At 40.4% G+C, this 24,705-nt stretch overlaps 1 long non-coding RNA gene across 1 annotated transcript; it reads right to left on the bottom strand.

The window, feature by feature from the left end:
• Positions 1–14,163: 14,163 nt before the first annotated feature.
• Positions 14,164–24,549, bottom strand: LOC144333909 (uncharacterized). The gene is made up of 3 exons (XR_013403048.1): positions 24,303–24,549; positions 24,027–24,171; positions 14,164–15,276 (listed from the first exon to the last, which is right to left on the bottom strand). It is a non-coding gene; the product is annotated as an uncharacterized LOC144333909 (long non-coding RNA).
• Positions 24,550–24,705: the final 156 nt, after the last annotated feature.

The following is a 24,705-nucleotide window of genomic DNA, read 5'->3' as shown; positions in this document are numbered from 1 at the left end:
AAGCTTCACTTTTTCTTTTGTTTTTAAGATGACAAACATCTCCCCAATTCAGCCTGTAGTCTTCATTGTCTTCTTTATCTTAAAATTGCAAAACTTGGCATCTCCAGCACACAGTAGAATACTTGATCATATGAGATTTGATTTTGTTCATCTGTTATTTCGCATGTGTTATTCAGGGCTGTAGGCAAAATAGCTTAATAAACAGCCTAGTGCTCATACTATACTCCTTCCTTTCTTCAACCGTTTTGGTTGCCATGTCCTATCATTTTTACCAACTACATATCTCTTAAACTCCATCACAGGTGATCATTGAAAAAAGCTTTGCCAGATCAACTGACTCCTAAGTTCCTCATCTTTTCTTCCAGGTAGAATCCCATCCTCGTCCCTGACTCCTAGTATATACAGAAGGACAGCAATAGAAATACAACTCCCTGAAGGTGTTCTCTGATATGGTTTGGCTGTGTCCCCACACAAATCTCATCTTGAATTGTAGCTCCCATAATTCCCATGTGTTGTGGGAGGGACCTGGTGGGAGATAAGTGAGTCATGGGGCAGTATACCCCATACAGTTCTCATGGTAGTGAATACGTCTCACAAGATCTGTTGATTTTATACGGGGTTTCCCTTTTCACTTGGCTCTCATTCTCTTTTGTCTGCCACCATGTAAGATGTGCCTTTTGCCTTCTGCCATGATTGTGAGGTCTCCAGCCACAGGGAGCTCTGAGTCCATTAAACCTCTTTTTCTTTAAAAATTACCCAGTCTCAGCCAGGTGCGGTGGCTCAAGCCTGTAATCCCAGCACTTTGGGAGGCCGAGGCGGGTGGATCACGAGGTCAGGAGATCAAGACCATCCTGGCTAACACAGTGAAACCCCGTCTCTACTAAAAATACAAAAAATGAGCCAGGCATGGGGGCGGGCACCTGTAGTCCCAGCTACTCAGGAGACTGAGGCAGGAGAATGGCATAAACCCAGGAGGCAGAGCTTGCAGTGAGCCAAGATGGCACCACTGCACTCCAGCCTGGGCAACAGAGCGAGACTCCATCTCAAAAAAAAAAAAAAAAAAAAATTACCCAGTCTCAGGTATGTCTTTATCAGCAGTGTGAGAACGGACTAATACATTCTCTGTACCTATGGCCAGTCTCTAGTGTGTTAAACAGGATACAGAGTGAAAGCACAATGCAGCACATGAACCTAAATGTTCCTTTCTCAATTGTTCTTCAATTCTTAGGCCCAAAAGCCTCTGTTTTGGCCTCAAAGCTTAGAGCTTATCCTGAAGAAACAGCTCATAAAATGTCCCATTCCTGATGTTTTTCACAGAAAATCCCCAGAAATATGTGTTTGAACAAGAATCTTCTCTTTTCCCCATGACTATGCTTGCAGGGTGGCTGGGAGGTCAGGAAAAGACAAGCAAGGTAACTGGTTCCAGAATCTGTTCTGCCACTAACCTACTATGGGAACCCGGTTAGCCATTCCAACTTCCATACCTCAAGTATGGCATTGGTAAAATGAAGGGTTTGAGCTGGCTGATCTTAGCTCATTCAATTCAGTCCACCAGCTACCTTATTAAGTGGCTTCCACTTGATTCCATTTCTGAGATTTCTCTGTTATAGTCATAGAACATTGTGATTGGCTTTGGGAATGTTGTGGGGGAAGCCATATCCCAGGAGAGTCACCTGGAAAAGGAATTAGGGCTGTGCAGGTTACATTCCATTCCAACTCGGTGAATTGCATGAGATAAATGTGAGGAATCCCAGAGGAAAGAAGGGGCTCCTAACCTCTTGAGAGACACTGCATGCTTCTTCCCAGAGGGCTAGAGACTTGGCAGCCCTCAGTTGCCTTCAGCCTTATCCTATCAAGTGGAGTTAGCTTGTGTTGAGCTCGCATGACAGATGGCTCTTTGGGCCTCCAGAGTGCACCTCAGCCATCACCAGATTGTCAAACTGCAAACAAAAGCCATTCATTGCCCTCATCTCCTCTCTTGATTTCTTCCTAGCTTTGTAATCTTTAAAGCAGAAGATAAGCCATAACTGTCAGAGGGTCTGCAATCTCCTGCCTATATATGTGAACAATATTTTTCTGAACCTCAAAGATCAATGCATACGATTAAAGAATATTTTGCTATTCTTGACTGCATAGACAGTATAGGTAATATAGTTTCAATACTGTTATTTTTTTACATCACTTCAGGGGTTTCTAATCTCTTCTAAGAATTACCAAATAGAGTCAAAATGAGATTGTCTTAGAAAGTTTGGATGAAGGGCTGCCTTGCACATATTTACTCTTCTCCCTTTTCCTCTTACTGTTAGAGGATCCTTCCTGCAAAGAGCTAAAACCCTTATAAGGTGAAAGAAGAAAAGGGAAATGAGGAGAATATCTGGGCAAACTTGCTTTCAGGTGAAGGAGATAGCCAGCACCGTAGGATGAGAGGGACCTGGGATCAGACTTCCACCTCAAATGTTACATTTGCTGATATCTAAAATCTAACCATTAGAAATTTATTACTTCAACAGAAATGTTTATTCATAATTAAACAAAATCCCTCACAATGTCTAGACCCAAGGTTGTTTTCAATCACTGACACCTTCAGGCAAAGGCTTTGATATCAGGTGAGCGATTACTGGAGGGTAGTACAGCATCATGTGTCTGAGACAACAGAGGGGGCATAGGACCCAGATGCTCCCTAGTGGGGTGTCAGAGTGTGAGATCTTCTGGTTCCCTCTAATCCCAAAGAGAAAGAAAAAGACACATAGAAGGACATGGCCAGTGTCATGGTGGCAGTGGCAGATGTCTTTATCCACTGCAATGGGAGCAACTGGGCACCTCTACCATTAGTCAAAAAAGCATGAACTGGGAATGCAGGGGCCTGAACTTTACTTAGAATTTCAACTATAGAGTCAGAAGGAAGGTAGCATAATCGCTAACATTTTCCCCAGCTTAAATGGTCTATGTTGACTTCAGATTAGCAGATATTTTCCCAAATTGACAGGAAAACTAGGAAAGACAAGAGGAGGAGGAAAGACTGGGATGTAAGGAAGATGAAGAGGAAAAGAGAATTGGAGACGTAAATGTAGATGTACTCTTGTTGAGACTGCCCATATGCGAAACATATACCTTCTCTAGTGGTTCCAGGAAACATTTCTCTCTTTCTCCTCTGTGCTTTACATTCCAATATAGTAAATCACATTCTACTGTGCCTTAGATTCTCTTAATAGCTTTAATTCCACTTGTGCCACAATTTACAAAATAATTGAAAATCCATTATTTTATTTGATCTCCCACCCCTCTAAAACAAGAGGAAGAAGAAAAAGAAAAAGGAAACCTATGAATTTGGCAGGAATTCCTATTCCCTTTCCCAGGGAAAGATCCTGGGGCTCAGTGATTTGCAAAAACTCTCACATATAGCACATCATGGGGTCAGCTGGACCCAGACTTCAGTCACTAGTCTTCATCCTTGACAGGTGCTCCTTTCTTAATACCCAGTTCTGTGGAGCTATCAGGTTTCTTGAAGGTGTCCTCAAGCAAAGCCTGCTGAACGTGAATTTTATCGCCCTCACTGACTGTTCGAACTTCTACTCCAAAAGAGCATATGAAAATGAAGCTTAGAGTTAGCTTAGCTGCTTATATCATTGGTAGGACAGCAGTTTTCAAACTATACTTCTTACAGCCTTAGAGATCCGCCAAGCATCTCCTGGGCTTCTGGATGTTTTTGAGCTGAGCAGCTGGGTGCTCTAGGCTTTCCCTCTGATTCCATCTGAGAAACTCCACTTTTATCTGCTTTATTTACTGGTCTCCCTGTAGGTATTAAGAAGTGTTTGAGAACCACTACAGGGCAGGTTGTAGTCTCTAGTGTTATTTCCAGCCTGAACCCAAGTTCCAGTTTCTTTACATGACATGCCAATAAATCTCTGCTTCATGGCCTCCCAACAGAAGAGGTAAGACAGAAGCAGCCCATTGGTCTTCAAGACATATTGTCATCTGTCACATCAGGATGCCCCTAGGGAGTCTTAAATCCAGAGAAACATGGGAGTAGTCATTTCACATCTTAAGACCCCTTGATGAGCGAAACCTCATTACCACGCGTACACAGTAGCTGATATTTTACACAGACTAACTGGCCTGTTTTCATTCTTTTTAAATACCCAGAGGTATCCCACCTACATGAGGAGCTGAAGGCCTACAAACTGTGACTATAAAAAAAGTTTGCACACTACACAAGTGCTAAAGAGCACCTGAAACCACTTTGCGTCTATTTGTTTTGCCCCCTAATATGAACACTGGTATATTAGTGTTTCTTTTGAATTCCCCTGGGTTTGTATATTATACACCCAAGTTTTAGTTCAAACTGAGTTTTCACAGCTGGATTATAAACCAATGGAAATGTTGACCCAGCACCAACTATATCATTCCAAACAGGTGTTGCTTTAATTAGCTTTATCGTAAAACAAAAATTAAAATTAAAGGAAAACATTTTAATGTGCCTAAGACTTTCTTATGGTCTTAGAGGGAACTGGCAAATTGTTGAGGACTTTCAAGCCTTATCTCCTTTTCTCAGAGGTTCTCTGAAAAATTCAGCAACACTTCTGAAGCTACAATAACACACCAATGCTTTAAGAGGAGAAAACATCTGGCCACCCTGGCATTTTTGCCAGTGAAGGAGAAAGTTTTTAAATGAAGGGAGAGAGGCTTCAAAGTCCATTCCCCTAAGTCTTAGATGTCTTACCTCAGGCAGGGAGAAGACAGAAAGGTAAGGCTTGGGATGTTACTCCTCATCTGAAAGGAGATTATCACTATGTTCCATGCAAAGACAAGGAAGTTCTCTGTAATTTCAATTCAATGCAGAAAGCATGGCTACTGTGTACTTATTAGAAAGGTGGAAGAGAGGTTGCAGAACTCCTACCCCCAAGATGTATTCAAGCTCATTGTCTCACACATAAGAAGCCATTTATAGAACAAATTAAACTTGTGTATGAATTAGCTCAGGGGTGTCAACCTTTCAGCCAGAAAGCACAAACTTCCTCTGGATGTTTAGGATGACTTTCTGGAAGAGGAAGCTGAGTGAGAGGCTAGGTTAGGAGATTGACTGTGTAGAAAGGAGGCAGTGGAACAGCTCGGGCTGGGGAGACTGCATGAGTAAAGACAGGGAGCAGTGGTTCTCCATCTTCAATGTGTACCAGCCCCCCGGAGGGCTGCTTACAACAGGTCCCTGGGCCCCCAGAGACTGATTCAGTGGATTTGAGATGGGGGTCCAACAAAGTGTATTTTAATAGGTTCTGAGTTGATGCAGACACTGCTGTTCTGAGGGCCACACTTGAGAAACACTGGCATAGAGAAAGGATTGTGCAAGGACGTCAGGATTTAAGTGCAGGTGCTTGGCTTAACTGTAAGAGAATTTGTACAGAAGAGTGGAGAAAATGTTTTTTGTTTGTTTGTTTGTTTTTGTTTTTTTTTTGAGACAGAGTCTCACTCTGTCGCCCAGGCTGGAGTGCAGTGGCCGGATCTCAGCTCACTGCAAGCTCCACCTCCCGGGTTCTCGCCATTCTCCTGCCTCAGCCTCCTGAGTAGCTGGGACTACAGGCGCCCGCCACCTCGCCCGGCTAGTTCTTTTTTTTTTTTTTTTGTATTTTTTAGTAGAGACGGGGTTTCACCGGGTAAGCCAGGATGGTCTCGATCTCCTGACCTCGTGATCCGCCCGTCTCGGCCTCCCAAAGTGCTAGGATTACAGGCTTGAGCCACCGCGCCCGGCCGAAAATGATTTCTTAAACAAATAAACAAAAACTAACTTGTTGGTTGATAATGTGAAATAATCACTTTTTATCTAAAATATAAAAAATAAAAGTTAGTAATTCTCAGTATAACCCTCTTTCCAGACACCCAATGTGTCTGGTTCACTTTTCTCAAAGGAAAGTTTTGGCCGGGCGTGGTGGCTCACGCCTGTAATCCCAGCACTTTGGGAGGCCGAGATGGGCGGATCACGAGGTCAGGAGATCGAGACCATCCTGACTAACACGGTGAAACCCCGTCTCTACTAAAAATACAAAAATTAGCCGGGAGTGGTGGCGGGCGCCTGTAGTCCCAGCCATACGGGAGGCTGAGGCAGGAGAATGGCGTGAACCCGGGAGGCGGAGCTTGCAGTGAGTGGAGACCTCGCCACCGCATTCCAGCCTGGGAGACAGAGCGAGACTCTGTCTCAAAAAAAAAAAAAAAAAAAAAAAAAATTCTTTACTGAGCATTATGTATGCTGCTGTACCCATGTTATCTCATTTAGTCCCCATGTAAAGGTAGCTGCAATAAAAATAATCACAATAGTAACAATGACAATGGTGACTATTTACTTTGCATCAACTAAGCATTTCGCTTGCCTTCTAATTGTATCCTTGTAGGCACAGGCTGCATGTTCAATGAGATGAAGAGAGGTTCTGTTACTCTTAAACACTGTATCTTCTCACAGAGACAAAATCTTCTTTCTTACTCCCAGAAAACTGCCAACTTCTCTAACCCTTTCTATTACCCAGATTATGGTTTCAGCTCTTTTGAGATACAAGGAACACAGAAACGCTAAAGTACATTAAGTGATAGAGAAATCATGACACTATATAGAGAAGAACTAAAATAGGGGAGACCACACAACTGGGTCTCTTGAAAACACAACAGCATTCATAATTGGAGAGCTGTCTGATGATACTCTCAACCTGTCTCCTCAGAATTAGCTCAGGTGTGTCAACCTTTCAGCCAGAAAGCACAAACTTCCTCTGGATGTTTAGGATGACCTTCTGGAAGAGGAAGCTGAGTGAGAGGCTAGGTTAGGAGACTGACTGTGTAGAAAGGAGGTAGTGGAACAGCTCGAGCTGTTCTCTACCGTACCATCCATTGTTCTCTACCGTGAAGGCCCGCAATTCTTCTGAAGCAACTTCTTTCTCCGATGCCTCTCTTCTCTGCTCTTCTGGGGTGTGTGTGTGTGTGTGTGTGTGTGTGTGTGTGTGTGTGTGCACGCGTGCCAACCCCACCCCCCTAAGAGAAAGAATCTGATTGGTTACCAGTCACCATTCAACATGGGGCACCTCTATCAGGCAGTTGTTGCACCACGATTCCTAACAAGCTGTTGGTCCAGCCTATAGAGCAGCAGCACTGTCCAACAGAAATATAATGCCAGTGACAAATAAAAGCAACATATGTGATTTTTAATTTTCTAGTAACTACTTTAAGAAAGTAAACTGAAAAAGGTGAAACTAACTGTAATAACATTTCATCTAACCCAGCATATCTAAATTTATATTTTAACATGTGTTGGGTAAAAAAAAAAAAAAAGTAGTAATATGTTTTACTTCTTTTTTATATATTAAGTCTTTGAAATCGTGTGTATATTTTATACTTGGACCATATCTTAATTCAGATTAGTCACATTTCCAGTGCTCAATAGCCACACTTCCAGTACTCAATAGCCACATGTGGCTAGTGCCTATTACACAGAACAGTATATTAAGTTGTTTTTGGCCAGAGGACTAACCTTTAGTTGCAACCAATATTGGTCAGAATAACAGGATCAAATGATATAATATGCTGAGAGAACTACCCCCATTTTCTTCATGAAAGGTATTAAGGGCAAGAAGGGCATTCAGGGTCCCACAATCCATTCTCCTGCTTGTCCAAAGATGGTGTCAGTAGGTCTCCACCATCAGTTAATATAAATAGGCTTCTTCCTAAGCTGTACGGGTACTTTTATTCTGGTCTTCCCTATTAATAGACTAGAGACTACCTTTGTCTTTCTCCTATTTCCCAGTGATCCGGTAATTACTTTTACTTTAATAGCATTGAGTCTAGTTTTTATGTCAGTGCCAAAGTTACCTTCAGCCATTTTTAATAACCCACATTCTCATACACATACATGTACCCAGGCTCATGTACATTTATTTCCATAAAGCTTGTGATATATTTACCATATTTTATAAGACTTATGACCATAAAAGATTATTCAATAAATTTTATCTCCTCTTATATACACTTACTTAGTACATACCTCTATGGCAGCATTTATTACTATTATGGTAGAGATGTGTTTATTCATTTCCCCTTCCAGATAATGCACTCAATAAAGTCACTCTTAAATTCCCAAGGCTTAGCAAAGTATCTAGCACATAAATACCAATAAATATGTGATGGTTGAATAAATAAATGAATTACTATATTCTTATTTATCTTGAAAATTCTCAATTGAACCTGATTATAAATGGATAAAGATTTTAGAATGAAGAAAAATTTAAAATACATATAAAAGCTTGCATAATCATCTGTATAATCTTTTTACCCTGATTATTTGCTTTAGAGAAGGAACTACAAGCTTTGCTTCAAAATAGAATAGACTCAAAAGGGAACCAAGGTGTGCAATATGGTGTAACAAGAGCACCACTGAATAACAAATAAGGCGTTCTCCTCTCAGGCATTACAATTAATTTGCTCTACGAATGTAAATAAGTCCCTATGTTGTGTTATATTTAATGTTAAAATTAAAGCACTCTGGTTAGTTGATTATAAAAGTCCTGTCTATGTCTAACTTTCTATGATTATAGAAATTCAAAAGTTGCAGATGAATAACATTTAAAAACAATCTGAGTCAAGGCTTTTATTATTTGCAGTGGGAAAGATCTTAACTGATAATGGAGTATTTGATGCTTTGCTCTGCTATTACTTGTTTATGTGTGCACCTCAAATTAGACTAAATTCTTCACAGCAAAGACATTATCTTGGTATAATTAACAGCTGAAACAGAGAATGGCACAGGTTGGATTTGAATAAATGTTTGACTCTGAATACATGCATAACTATTACCCATATCAAATACACAGGATTGCCTTTGCTAAACAGTTAAAAGCAGGTGGGATGATGGCCCTATTTGTGATATCTTTGTTTCAGACTTAAAGTCTGAATACAAATAAAAAGTTCTAACACTCCCACTTTGTGTCATATAGGCAGGAAATTCTTCCAATATATTTATAATTTCTTGAGAAAGACATATTGATGTCTTCCATCATGATTGTGAATTTACATATATGTCCTTGTTCTCACTCATAAGTGAGAGTTGAACAACGAGAACACATGGACCCAGGGAGGGGAACAACACACTGAGGCTGTGAGGAGGTGGGGGGAAAGGGGACGGAGAGCATTAGGACAAATACCTAATGCATGTGGGGCTTAAAACCTAGACAATGGGTTGATAGGTGCAGCAAACCACCATGGCACATGTATACCTATGTAACAAACCTGCACATTCAGCACACGTTCTTTAAATTCCATCAAATTTTGCTGTTTTTGAAGGTATTTTATTAAGTGTAAGCAAATTTCAAATTGTTGTGCCATAATAGTGGATTAATCATTTTATCAGTAAGAAATGGATTTATCTGTGTAATGCTTCTTGTCTTAGAGAAGATTAGTAATAGTGTAGCCACATCATCTTTCTTTTGATTAAGGTTTGCATCAGAGGTGTAAATGTTAAAACAACAAAGTTTTGGCCGGGCGCGGTGGCTCAAGCCTGTAATCCCAGCACTTTGGGAGGCCGAGATGGGCGGATCACGAGTTCAGGAGATCGAGACCATCCTGGCTAACACGGTGAAACCCCGTCTCTACTAAAATACAAAAAAAATTAGCCGGGCGAGGTGGCGGGTGCCTGTACTCCCAGCTACTCGGGAGGCTGAGGCAGGAGAATGGCGTGAACCCGGGAGGCGGGACTTGCAGTGAGCTGAGATCCGGCCACTGCACTCCAGCCTGGGCAACAGAGCTAGACTCCGTCTCAAAAAAAAAAAAAAAAAAAAAAAAACAAAGTTTTAACACTCAGAATTTCTGAATGTTTCACAACATTGCAAGCCCTTAATAGCTGGCTCCAGTATACTACTGGTTTGCCTAATATAGCTTTTCCATATTTTTACTTTCAACAATTTTGTCTTCTTATGTTTAAAGTGCATCTCCTTTGAGCAGTATATGGTTGGACTTCTTCCAAAATCTAGCTTAATCTTTTTTTGTTTTGTTTTCTCAAGGAGAAGTCTTACTCTGTCACCTAGGCTGGAGTGCAGCAGCATAATCATAGCTCACTGTAGCATTGACCTCCGGGGCTCAAGTGATCCTTCCACCTCAGCCTCTCAAGTAGTTGGAACTACATATGCACACCATTATGTCCACCTAATTTGTTATTTTATTTTTTTGTAGAGATGGGGTCTTGCTATGCTGCCCAGGCTGGTCTTGAATTCCTTGGCTCAACTGATCCTCTTGTCTCAGCCTCCCAAAGTGCTGGGATTACAGGTGTGAGCCTCTAGGCTACTTTAATCTTTTAATTAGGATATATAGGCCATTTACATTTAATTGAACTACTAAAATATTTGGGTTTATATTAATATCTGTTTTTTCATCTGTCACATTAATTTTGTTCCCTTTTTCTCCTTTGTTGGCCTTTCTTTGGCTTAATCAAGTATTCCCTATTACCTATTACCACTTCTAGTAGTTCATTAAATAAACATTCATTTAGTTTTGTTTCGGTGGTTATCTTGAAGACCACAGCATGTATTTTTTTATTTATTAGAAACTAATACAAATTTGTGCCTCTACCCCTTCACTGACATGGAAAGAGCCTTGGAAACCTTGAACTTTTTAACACTGAGATTTAAAAGGCCCTGTATCTGGGGCCCTCCAAGACTATCCCAAGTTTTTATTATTCACTAGAAGGATTCACAGAACTCAGAATATAGTTATGCTAATAGCTATGATTGATTACAGCAAAATGATACAAAACAAAATAAGCAAAGGAAAAATGTACATATAGCAGAGTTCAGAGGGAACCAGACACAAACTTCCAAGAGACTTTTCCCAGTGGAATTATATAAGAAGTGCTTAATTCCTGTAGCAACAAGTTGTGACAACACTTGTCAAATGCTTGTCTACCAGGAAAGATTATTAGAGACCTACCACCCAGGATATTTATTAAATATTGGTCATATAGACAACTTCTGTCTAGCATGTACCAAAATTTCAGACTTCCAGAAGGAAACCAGGTGTTCAGCATAAACCATATGGTTCACACAAACTCTTTACACACAGTGAGCCACTCATATTGGCTCAGGAAATGGTGGGAACCCTCCTAAAATTCAAGTTTCCAGATGCAGAGCCAACCTTGCAAGCAGGCCTTTCTATTGATAGCAGTCTAAGGACTGTTACATTAGTTTTTCTATTGCACAACCCTCTGTATCCTTCCTGTTATTGTTAACATGTATTTTATTTCTACATACACTGTAAATCTCATTAAATATTATTGTTTTCTAGTATCAATATTAATTTAGATTTACCCATATATTTAACTCTTCTATTGTTCTTCATTTCTCCTTGCATTTTCTGTGTTTCTGAATGAAAGTTTCCCTTAAGTATTTCCTGCAGGGAAATGAGTAGGGAATGAGTTCTCTCAGCTTTTGTCAGGAATGCCTTTATTTGTTATTTGTTTTTGAGTATTATTTTTTTACTGGCTATAGAATTCTGACAGCTTTTATTTTGTTTCAGCACTTTAGCGATATCATTCCATTGTCACACAGTTCCTTTCATTTCTGTTGAGAAGTGAACTGTTAGTCTTAAAATTGCTCTTTCAAAAGTAACATATATTTTTTCCCCTTTGGCTATATTTACGATTTTCTCTTTATTTTTTGACAGTTTTACTCTGATATGCCTAGGTTTTGGATTTGCAGTGCTTCTTGAATAAATTCTCAGCCATTTTTCTTCAAGTATTACCTCTGCCCCATTCTCTAATTATGCTAGGTTTAGACTAATGACTCTCAATTTGGAAAATTTTGTCCCTAGGACAAAATATCCATAAAACAAACAATTATTTGGCTCAAAATGCCAATAGTGCAGAGGTTCAGAAACTCTGTGTTAGATTTTTCACCATATTTTATGTGTCTCTGACATTATTTTCTCTAATTCTTATGCTTTTTTGTCTTCATGCTTCACTGTGAATATTTTCTACTAACCTATCTTCTAGCTTACTGAGCTCTTCTTTAGCTCTGTCTAATCTGCTGTTCACCTATTTCTTAATATCAGATATTAAAACTTTATTCCTAAAATTTTCCATTTGATTATTTTATATAGATTCTAATTCTATAATGAAATTGTTCATATTGCCATCTATTTTATTAAACGTTAATTAAAAGTATTTTTAAACATATCTAATAATTTGAATATCTGGGTTACATATCTCTTTATCTTGTTTATTTATTGATCTTGTTTCTTAGAATGCCTAATCATTTTTTATTGAATGTCAGACATTGTGTATGAAAATTTTTAATGCTTTGAATAATGCAGTATTCTTTTAGGGGGGATTCGGCCTCTCTTCTGAAGGCAGGAGGAGACAGATGGTCTCAATCTAATCATAGATGGAACTGACTTGAGACGATTTACATCACTGGAAAACTTGGTCTACCTCTGCTTGTAGAATATAACCTTCCAGTGGTCCCAGCTCAGAGCCTGAAGTGTCTGCAATGACTCCTCCTCTTTTTCAAGTTTTAAACCCAATTTTTAAAAAATTTCTTGGCACCATGTGACCGCCAAAGACTCTGCTCTGTTTTTCAGTTGTTACTGTTTAGCTTTGCAGCCTCTTGCCCTATATTGCTCAATTATCAAACGCCCAGAGAATAAAAATGGTGCCAAATATCAGGCTCCCTTTTCTGTACCTTTCTTCTCTCCAGGATTTTAGCCCTCACATTTTAGCTGTCTTGGAAATCCAGAATTCCAACTTCTTGTTCCCCAGACCTTAACATTGCCTAAAGCTGTACCACTTCTCTGCCCATTAGAAGTGCTCCTCTGATGGGCTAATGTGAAGGTTGCAGATACTAGGATGAAAACACTCTTGGCAGCCCCAAACAAACTGAAGCTGGGAAAGCATGAAGACAGAAGGCTAATGCTTGTATGTCTGAGACAAGATTGTCCCAAGGACTTTTTAAAATAATCTCAAAAGAAATTTTTTCATGTCCTTTAAGCATCTCATGCTTTTTATGACCTACATTTTGCATGCATGCACATATTTCTATGACCAGATTTAACACTAGAAATTCTTTAGGACTGCAGCAATTCAGATAAAATGTTCTCAGAAGAACACTTGCCTTGTAACGGCATCTCCACCAATGAACTGATGCCAATTCCAGCTTTGAGCCTACAGAACCAATAAAAGTCTTTCTAAGTAGCTTATGTAAACCTCTCCCTTTTTGCCAAATAAAAGCTTCCTCTTACCTTCTCCTCTTCAGGTGCACCTGAGACTTGCCATAGCTGTGCATCCCAGGTTATAATCCTCTTTGCTTACTCTTGAATAAAATCATTAAATTAAGAGGTAAGTTTTTGTTTTGTTTTGTTTTTTTGTTTTTGAAACTGAGTCTTTCTCTGTCAGTGGTGCGATCTTGGCTCACTGCAACCTCTGCCTCCTAGGTTCAAAGGATTCTCCTGCCTCAGCCTCCCGGGTAGTTGGGATTACAGGCACATGCCACCACACCCCGCTAATTTTTTGTATTTTTAGCAGAGACAGGGTTTCACCATGTTGGCCAGGCAAGTCCCTTGACCTCAAGTGATCCCCCCACCTCGGCCTCCCAAAGTTCTGGGATTACAGGCCTGAGCCACCGCACCCAGCCCTAAGAGATAGTTTTCTCTGATTTTTTTTTTTTTTTTTTTTTGAGGCTGACACTTATCCCATACTAAAAATTGTCAAATGTCCTGACTAGAAAAACAGCATGTTCACCTCACTGAGCTTTCTTTCTTCCAGTATCTGGCCCCTCAAGTGTGTTAGTAGTGCCATCATGCCTTTAGACACTTTAAAAAATCAACCTTCTCTTCTGGTTGTTCCTGGCAGGAGTTTTAAGTCTGCCACAAACTACTGCATCATGGCCAGAAGTATAAGTCTATATTTAGAAGTTAGGTTAGACATAAGGAAAATACTTATGTATTTTTCTGTGACTATTACTGGATGCTTCACTGAGTCATCAAAGGTAGAAGTAGTCTCCTGCCCCGTTTAAAAGCTGGAAGAAACTCCCAGGGACCTGCAATAAGTAAAGAGGCATGTATCATAGGCAGGGGTGCAGAAAGAGGGTCAGCAACACAAATAATGTTTCATGATTTCTTGTGACTCTATGGATCTCTCAATTCTGCTAATACTTGAACATTCAGAACGTGAACACAACATGTGTTTTATTCCCACAGTTCTCATTTTGGTTTGCACATAATGCAGAGATAGACAATTACAACCTAAAGTAGAATGAAAATATAAGGGCTCTATGTTTGCATAATATTTCCAGTTTGATTACAGTCATGAAATTCAGTATATTTGTACTTTTTACATTAAATCCCATGAGTGGTTTAAATTTTTTTTAAAAAAATATGTTTTCAGAATAAGGAGATTTAAAAAGGATTTCATATAGTCTAGGAATTTCAACTAAGGTTTTCCAGCAACACCACACTCATACCACCTCAGGCATTTGCCAATCTGTTATAAAAGAAAAACCCTACGTGTATTCACATACAGTCATTGAAAGAGCCTTAAGCATACTTCCTGTGTAAATTGAGTGTGCATATTAAGTGGGAAGTGAATGGTACATGTGTGAAATCTTGGTTATTCAGTTTAAGGCCCAGCGAGATTATTAACATCACTTTGCAGGCTCTGTGCAGCAGAGTCAGTGATGACCATTTCCCTGAGATGGATTCAGGTGGAGGGAACCCTGCCAGGAGGAGGCCTGAACACTGCAGGGGCAGCAGCCTGCTTGCTTTTTGAAGCAGCTTGCTGCCTGGCATTATTGGGGCTGGGGGTGCAGGAGTGCAGGGGAGACAACAGGCACTTCTGTAAAAGTGGTTCCAGTGTGTGATAGGAGACTTTTTTCTCCATCTCCACCTCTCTGGTCCATCTCTTTTAGATGAGCCCTGAGCCTGTGGGCTTAGGATTTGTGAGGATAATTTGCAAGGGAGCTTGATGTGGTACTAACAACCCTGAACTGTGGATTCTGACGCCCTTAGCTAATTATTTGACTTTGGGTTAGTCCTTCCCCTTCTTTGCCTGATTGTTCTCTATCCTAAATGAAGGGGTATGAGTGAATGATCCTAACAATCGCATGCAGCCAAAACAGCCTTGGGTTCAGGACTCCCTTTGGACAGTTAAAGACTCAGAGTGGCAGGAAAGCCATCTGATTACTTCAGTGGAGTCTGCTCTGTGACGAAATTCTCAACAAGACTGAGCTTTTAGCTTTTCTTCAGCCTTCCACCATTCAGCATTTTGCCCTGGAGATACAGATAGAGTTCTATATCTTGTGCATTTCTTTTTTTTTTTTTTCTAATTTTACCACATAAGGCTGAGCATAACTGAAAACATAACTCGTTATCTACTCAACATCAAAATGTATGTTAAAATTCTTACAATGGTCATTTTAAAAATTATCTTTCTGTAACACATGCAAAGCTGAGTTCCCCAGTGTTCCAGTTCAACATACAATCAATTCAGAAGAGATTGCAAACAATTTTGAGTATTTATTGAAGTCTGATAAAATGGCAAAGAGGTATAACAAAATGCAACATATAGGCAACAATTCTTCAAAATTTGCTTTAAATCATTATCTTTCCAAAGTTTTGCCGATCACAGCATGGTGAAAACAGAGAAAACCTGTTTTCTCACAGTTTCCTTACTGCCAAAAGTGCTCCTAAAATTTAACTCTCAGTGGCTCTCACCTTCCTCTAGCTTTCTGCCATCTTTTCACATTTCTAGGTCTCTGCTTTCCCCCAACTATTTGCCCTTCCAAAATGTAAATCAATTCAGCTTGTCTTAGTTTCATTTCAGTCCTCTTTTTACCAGTTATCCACACTGATACCACAAACTCCAGGGCCTAGGAGACATAGTAGAACTCTCCTTTAGAAGTCTATGCTTGTTTGCTGGGGGTGGGATGGGGGTCAGAGGTGGGAACTAGGGTCCAAATATATTCTTCTTAAAGCCCTTTAAAACTATCTGTCATAGGGTGGGCAATGTGGTGCATACCTGTAATCCCAGCACTTTGGGAGGCCAAGGTGGGAAGGCCACTTGCACCCAGGAGTTCAAGAGCAACGTGGGCAACATGGTGAAACACTGTCTCTACAAAAAATACAAATATTAGCTGGGCATTGGTGGTGCATGCCTGTAGTCCCAGCTACTTTGGAGGCTGAGGTGGGAGGATCACTTGAGCCCAAGAGGTCAAGGCTGCAGTGAGCCATGATCATGCCACTGCACTTTGGCCTGGGCAACAGAGTGAGACCCTCTCTCAAAAAATGTATCTATCTGTCTATCATATTTGTGTTATGACAGCTCATTAATAGTTTTTTAAAAAGCTACAAGGTAACAAAAATTCTTTTTGGCCACACTTTACTACTCATTTCCTTATAAAATCCACTTTTAGCAAAGAACCCTGCTAAATCAGTTTAGCAAGAACCCTCACCTTCAATATCTCATCACCCTGGATATGTGTTCAGTTTCTTCATCCTCCATCCACCATCCCCAGGTGATGTCTGATCACCCTGGCCTGCCTTCAGCAAGAATTCTCTTAAGTCAATTTAGCCACAGGCCCCCTTACCCCTGATGTTTCCTCTTGGGGATGTTCTATCCTCTGACCTCCACCCTGCTCCTTGGCTATAAACTTCCACTTGCCCATGCTGCATGTGGAATTGAACTCAAGACTCCATTGCAGTGGTCCCTGTGATTATCACGATGGTGCTAAATAGTCTTACTTGGCTTTAACAGTATCATTGAATCATGTTTTTTAGCAAAGCCACGGACCAGTACAGGTCCATGGCCTGTTAGGAACTGGGCTGCACAGCAGGAGGTGAGCAGTGGGCAAGTGAGCACGACTGCCTGCGCTCTGCCTCCTGTCAGATCAGCAGATGCATTAGATTCTTATAGGAGCGGGAAGCCTATTGTGAACTGCGCATGCGAGGGATCCAGGTTGCGTGCTCCTTATGGGAATCTAATGCCTGATAATCTGAGGTGGAACAGCTTCATCCCCCAAACCATCCCCCTCCCCCTGCAACTGCCCCCAGTCCATGGAAAAATGTTCTTCCATGAAACCAGTCCCTGGAGTCAAAAAGGTTGGGGAATGCTGCATTATGGAACTCAGGTGCAGAAAGGTTAAATCACTTGCCCAAGTACTTACACTGATAGGGTTATAATTTGACTCTAGGTATTTTCATTTCAAATTCCAAAAATTTACCACTTCACTGAACTTCTCCTAACTTTATTATTTTTCTTTTCACATGCACACAAACATACATGGATGTGTGAGCATGCTCGTGCAAGCATACACACACACACAGACAGAAACTAATTGAAACACAGCCAGATATTATTACATATGTTCAGAGTGTTCTATATATATATATACACACACAAACACACACACAATCATGTATTAAATAAACAAAATCCACATAGCCTCTCAGTTTCTGTTTCTAGAAGAAGCCCTGACCTTATAACAGAATAAACACTACTGCTGGGTCAGAGAAATGGAGCTAGCCTCATGCTTCCCCCTGCACTGATGTGCTTTGTTTTTTAAAGCAATTTCCATTTACATTACCATTATTTTCATTGTCTTGATCATCCAAACCTCAAAGGAAAGAGGCTAATGATATTCCCCTAGCCCCTACTCCTCACACTCATGCTGAGAATGGAAGCAGCTCAGATTGACTGAATTGACTCTGCAAACCCTTCAGGAACATTAATGGAGTTGCTACTATAAACAGCTGGAGTTGCCATTTGCATCTCACTCTGTCTTCCTTTTTTTCCTTAAAACAATTTTTTTTAGAAAAGCACCCACAACACCCTGGGGGAATTTTCCGGGACAAGCTGCAGGTGCTATGGATATTTTCATTTAATAATCATTCTTGCAATTCAGCACATTTGTAATCCATGTGGTAAACTCTGACTTACATTTCTCCCAGTGGACGCTGGCCAGATGCAGAAACCAAAGAGCTTGGTGCCGGTACTGCCTCTTCCCTCTTTTATAGTTTGTGCATTTGGATGTGTTTAGCAAGATCTGCGAGTGCAGGGTAAGGAATGTGCTGTGCTTAAAAGACCCTTTTGTTGACATTAAGCAACCATAAATACATGCAGCACTTATACGCCTTGCCTTTAGTGTGGAGTGCTTTAATTGGATGGTCTTCTCATGTGATATCATAAAGAACATATGCATATTTGTGGCAGTTCCATTGGATCTTGAAGAAGTGAGGCACATACAGAGCAGCACATTCCTAACATCTATGGATTGCCTCATATATGTCACCACATCTTCCCACCAGGCTTGCTTTCCCTACACTCCAAGATGGTAACTTCCCAATCTGTCCAAATTCTATTTGGAATCCTCCTGGACTGTGTAAATGTCAAGGCCAGTTTCCTTTCCATGTGAACAGCTTTGAAAGGAGAACTGCATGCCTTACTCCCTCATAAATACAAGCCAGAGCATCCTCTTTTTTTCCTCTTTTTTTAAGAGGAGGAGGGAATGAAAGGGGGTGTTTGGCCAAAAGTTAAAAAAGAAATCCCTTTTCAAGAATGACGTTCTCCTTATTTTCACCACATAAACAAAATGTTTAAGCCTGCACAGAGCCAGGTTTCAAATAGTGGAGTTTTCTGGATAAGTCATTCTGCTGCTGCACTAAGATAAAATTTCTTAAGGCAGCAAACTCCATCGGGGGGCAAACGTCACCACCTGCACGCTGGGAGAGGGTACAGTCATGGCCCTGGGAGAAAACAGATGGTGCCCTCAAAGGAATAATACAAGAGATGTTAACAGGGACTGTGTTCACGAGTGTGAAGAGAGTTAAGGGAACCAGTAAAGAATGGGAGCTCTCGGCCAGGGGCAGTGGCTCATGCCTGTAATCCCAGCACTTTGGGAGGCCAAGGCGGGCGGATCATCTGAGGTCCGGAGTTCGAGACCAGCCTGACCAACATGGAGAAACCCCATCTCTACTAAAAATACAAAAATTAGCCGGGCGTGGTGGCACATGCCTGTAGTCCCAGGGGAAATACTGGGAAAGCCAAGGCAGAAGAATTGCTTGAACCTGGGAGGCGGAGGTTGTAGTGAACTGAGATCACATCTCAAAAAAAAAAAAAAAAAAAAAAGAATGGGCTTTCTCTAGGACAAAATGAAGTAGAAAGCAGGACGATTTCCGGCATAAGTTTCCAAACTCCTTTTTCTTTCCTGCTCCCAACCCCTTACTAGTGCCTCCCATTGGCCAAAACGAACCAGTAGCCAGAGGTCAAGGAAATGCGTGTCCAGAGGGGTAGAGCGGCAGACAAGCTGGCAGCAGGAATGAAGCTTCAGTCACTGAGTACTCCTGCTCATCTACATAAGATCAATCACATCTGTTTTTCACAGCAACTCTATGAGGCAGTTGTAAGTTGCATAGGACAGACAGGGAAACAAAGGTGGGAAAAAGAAAGTAACTTGCTCAACCTCGCATAGTTAGATGATGGAGTTTCCAATGAAGGAATTGCTAGGCTTCTGCGTAGAAGGTGACTGACAGGGCTTAAACAAGCATGGTCCTACCAGAAACCTGGCAATTCTTTCATTGGAAAGGTCCATTTAGGTCTGGAAATCTTCAGTCTCAGGTTGTGAAACATTATCCACATCAGATGGTTCATGGATTTCAGATAGACAGGAATGAGAGTTCAGATATTGAGAGATGTCAGGCCATCTAAGAAAAAAAAAAGCTAGGTACATCTATTTAGTGTCTTAGGTTAGATAGCAATAATTCAGATAATGAGAATTTAGATAACAAGGGCTATCAGCCAACCTGAAACAGTAGAAATACATTCAGAAGAAAAGCAAGAGCCTCTGGAAACACTCTCATACACAATAATCACAAGCTCAGATATTCACAAAAGCCTCTGGGACAGTATCTACCCTGAATTCATGCCTTCATTACCTTGCCCTGGGAAACTATATGGGGTTTCAGTTGTATGGATTTTGAGGATGGTGTAGGAAACTGTATTTATTTCTTGTTCAGTACAGAAAAATTATTACAAACTTTAAAATTACAGCCTAAAATCATATGTCTGCAAAAAAAAAAAAAAAGGATTTGTTCACTGTTCTTAAGTCACGTCCTTTTCATGCTTATACATCTCATGTCATCATTGATTCTAAAATACACACTTTTAAAAAAAACCTTTGAACTACTCTGTAATATAAAGCATCTTACAGTTGATAGTGTGATAGTGTTTACTTGACAGTATTTGTTCTTTTTACTGGTATATAAAATCATATTGTGTCTTTCAACTGATAGCTACCTAGATTTGATAGAATATGGTATTATTGGTGCAGGTTAATTAGCAGGCATTTTGCCCCTCTTTGCACTGGGGTTGTGTTGAGCCCAACCAAAGGGGTGGTGTCTGGACTGGGCTCATTCTTGTTTCTTTTCACTCTCTCAGGCCAACCTGGAGCTCTGGCCGAGCCTGGGGTTCAATGAGTTGATTCTGGTGTGGGAGCAGCTAGGGTTGGCTCAGAGCTTTGGGGTGTCATGCAGGGAGAAAGGAAAGTGAGTCTCTTTGGTGAATGTGGCCTTAAGAATCAAAAAGTCAGTCTGAAATCCTAAATATGGTGGAGGTGGAAACAGGCAGTGACTGAGTGGGGCAGAGTAATTAAAGCAAAATGCACAGTAAAGGAATTGCATCTCAGGTCAAGTGCAGGCAGCAGAGGCACATGTTTGAGAGAGGGAGGACCCCAGAAAGCAAGCCAGTGGAGGGGTCGCCTTCTCCTATGACCTGCAGTCCTTCTTCTTAACAATCTTCATTTGATCTCAACTTTGAACCAGTTGCTAAAATGAAGAGAGATTCTGAAAATATGTTCTCCTTCTGTTTTTTTTTTTTTTTCCAGTCTCCATTATATCACCATGAACACATCTGATAAAATGGAGATGAACCCTGAAAACAGCTGCTTCTCACGGTTTCTTCTGGTGAGGTAAGGGACCCCTTGGTGATGGAGGTAGAAGATCAATTGATGCCCAATAGCCCTGGCTCGGGCGTGTGCCATAAAGGGTGAGTCTGTCACTGGTGCCAGGCTCCTCCTAAGCTCTCTGATTTCCCTTGGCACTGGGGGTCCATATTTGTTGGTCCGGGGTTTCCATAACAAAATACAGTACTACAGATTGAGTTGCTTAAACAACAGAAGTTTGCTTTCTCATTGCTCTGTTCTGGAGGCTGGAAGTCCACAATCAAGGTGTCAGTGGGAGTGGTTTCTTCTGAAGTCCCTCTACTTGGCTTGGGGACAGAACATTCTCACTTTGTCTTCACATGGTCTTTTCTCTTTGTTTGCATCTGTGGTGTCTCTATGTGTGTCCACATTCCTTCTTTTTATAAGGACACCAATCACATCAGATTAGGATCCATCCAAAAGGCTTCGTTTAACTGAATCACCTCTTTAAAGATCCTGTATCCAAATACAGTCACATTCTGAAGTCCAAGGTTTAGGGCTTCGACATATGAATTCTGAAGGGACACAGTTTAGCCTATAACAAGTTCCATAGAGATTACAGCAACTAATTTTAAGTTTTTCCTCAAGATTCACTTGCATTTTATTGTTTTCTTCATTAAGATTAATCTGAATGTATATGCTGTTATGTTTCTGAGACAGAAAATTTTTTCTTCTTCTGATATTTCCACACAAAAGGACACAGCATTTGCCTTTTCTTCCTTTCATTTAGCTATGTTTCCTTACAAAGAGTTGCTGGGAATACCTGTTTTTACGTGCTGCAATTATTCATGTGGAAGACAGTAATGTTCCAAATTTTTAGCCACTTCCCAAACATGTGCAATGTGTTCAAAGGCCAGGTAATTCCAAGAAGTCATCAACCTCTATTATTCCTCTAAAGGGACTACTCTATGCATCCCTGTGAGTAATCGGGGCCCATTAAGCCTATGAGAACAGGCTGTGTGAGGAGAGAGAGCAGAGAAAGAGAAAAAGATTATTAGAGAAGAAATAATATTTTTAAAAGCATATCCTGACTTCCCAAGAAAATCAGGACAGAATCAAAATCTTCAGAAACTGGAATCAGAGCTCAAATAAATAACCAAGATTTTTAAAGTTATTACTGTGTGTTCACTCATATGCAAGGTGCTGGGCAGATAAAAAAAATTCAACAGCTTCCACCATTTCTTGATCCATCTCATTTTGGCAAAGAGTCAATCACATCCAGATTAAGACATCCTTAATTATCTTTAAGTTCAGAGGACTTAGTGAAATGAACATGCTTTTGTCTTAAAATAATGATAGCAAATGCCGTTCTATATATTTAAGCACAATGTACTTTAGCCATAAAGAACAAGAGCCTAGGTCATAAGTGTTTAAGGGTTTACTGAGAGTATCTTCAAGGAGAGGCAAGATCAAAGTCAGAGATGTCCCAGGAATGAAAGTAAACCATTGTCAGGTGAATGAGATTAGAAGCCCTCCCATGCTTTTCTCTCCCTGATGTTGCCACTCTTAAATTTCATGTTTCAATTACTTTTTCATGGGAAATTATAGGTGGCACCTAATTGTTTCCCCTACCTCTGGTCTTTGGCTTGCTAATCCATCCTATTCACACCAGCTGATCGCCATTCTGGACGTACCTCTCTGATCTGTCGGTTCATTCCTCAAGAGTCTCTCCCAGTACCCCCACTGACTAATGAGTAAAGCTCATATACATTCTGGAAGTCAAGGCCCTTTATGATTTGACACCAACCAACCTTCCCAATGTCATCTCTCATCCCTCACCATTATAAATCTTGTCCTTCGGCCTGGAAATCCCTGAACCCAGCTGTAGTTATGGTCCCAAGAACAGCCTGTTAAATGTACGACTGCTCAGGTCCACCCCTATAGACCCCTCCATTGAGCTGGGTCTGTAAGTCTGTTAGGGCCTAGGAATCTCCCCTTTAGCAGGACTCCATCAATACTGATGTACATCCAGTTTGGATGTTCCAGCCAAACCAAACCTTTGTTGTTCACTTGAAAAATCCTCTGTGTATTTCCCCTGGTTCATCTCCACCATGAAACCAACTTCCTCTGACTCCACAGCCCCTTTATCCCACCATCTTGAATTTTCTACCACCAGCTGCAAAGTTTATCTCCCTCTTAACTCTCACTTACTGTGTCCCTACCTTCCATACAGTCCATCTCACTTTCTATTACCTTACATTTTAATTAGGTTTATACATGGCTTACCTCCCCATGAGACTATATGCCTTTTGAAGGCAAATTTCATGTCTAATTTGTCTCTCCAGAACCAATAAAAAAAGCCTAGCAAAAAAATGACATTTGGTAGGTATCTCTTGAATCAATAGGGTTTGCTAGACTCAGTAGCCCTAAATCTCTTTGGGAGGACAAAAGCCAATAAATTTATTTTTGTTTCTACAAATATTGGAATCCTGTCTTTTTACAATAAGCTCAAGCAGAAACCAATATTCTTTGAAATGAAAAATGTCACACCAGATGAGACAGTCATGCAACTTCAGAATCTCCTTCACACCTTTTATAAGGTACATAAGCATGGTGCTATCTTTCTGTTGTTCATTTGGATGAAATATATGTATTCTCCTTACTCACAAAAACACTTCTGTTCTCATTTGATGAAAGTAATTTATATGAAGTTAGCGGGGTGGATTGTTGTTCATCATGAGAATAGAAGGCAATAAATTAACAATCACCTTGAATTAACGCATTTAGATGATCACTTAATCTTTGGGGGTTAATCTTCCATACCTGAATATCTAAGATTAACTACTCCATAGAGCTTAAGCTCTTTTAAGGAAAATACACCCCTGACTGAAGAGAGAGCCCTCGGAGAAGGAATCCTCAGATTTCTCACACCTGTGTTTTTTCATTGCTCCTATGGAGAGCTTAGGTTGGTGGACATTGGGAGCTTGAACTGCTCCTTGGGGAGGTTTTGCTGGAACAGTAGAGTTATTAAATAGCTAAAATGTCATGGGCAATAGATCTATGTTACAAAGACAATACAAAGAAAGGTTTCCAAAATAATGTCCCCACCTGTAACTGAAGGCAGCAATGATGAATATAATCCCAAACAGCAGGCAATATAAAAAAAGGAGTTGCTGAGCTCTGGAATGTATTATAAGCAGTCCTTGAATTCCTGTTTAGCCCATTCAAAACTTTCTCTTCATTTTACCAAATCCTGAAACTTATTATTCTTGTAATGAGTTCATATCTCATCCTCTATTTTTTTAATCAAAAGAAAAATAGTTTAAAATTCCAGGAAAGCTTTTAAGAGAGTTATAGATTATACAAAATACTGTACCCATTTACCCTCTATTATAATCTGATCTCCCTCATATAGACACAAACACAATTCTTCTAAATTCTAAGATGGCAAATTATCCCCTCAAAGATCTTGAAGTTTTTAAGGCAAGATGATCTTCAAAATAATTATTGTAAGTTTAACTGTTGAAACTCCAGTTTACTCCAGTTATTAATGACTTATAAGCTTACTCTACTTATTAATGACTTCTAAGAAATTATCCCAAAGTATAGCAGTCTAAGACAACCCTTTATTATGTTCATGGATTTTGTGTTTCAGGAGTTTGGACAGGGCAGAGCAAGAACAGCACTTCTGACACCAGAGGCCTCAGCTGAAAGGTTCCAAATCTAGGAGCTGGAGTCCATCACTCACAGGTCTTATAGTTGATGCTAGCTTTTGGCTGAAGCCTCA

The sequence above is a fragment of the Macaca mulatta genome, chromosome 13 (assembly GCF_049350105.2).
Source record: "Macaca mulatta isolate MMU2019108-1 chromosome 13, T2T-MMU8v2.0, whole genome shotgun sequence".
Classification (NCBI taxonomy): Eukaryota; Metazoa; Chordata; class Mammalia; order Primates; family Cercopithecidae; genus Macaca; species Macaca mulatta.
The sequence above is the reverse complement of the archived record's forward strand: the minus strand, read 5'-3'. Positions and strand labels throughout refer to the sequence as shown.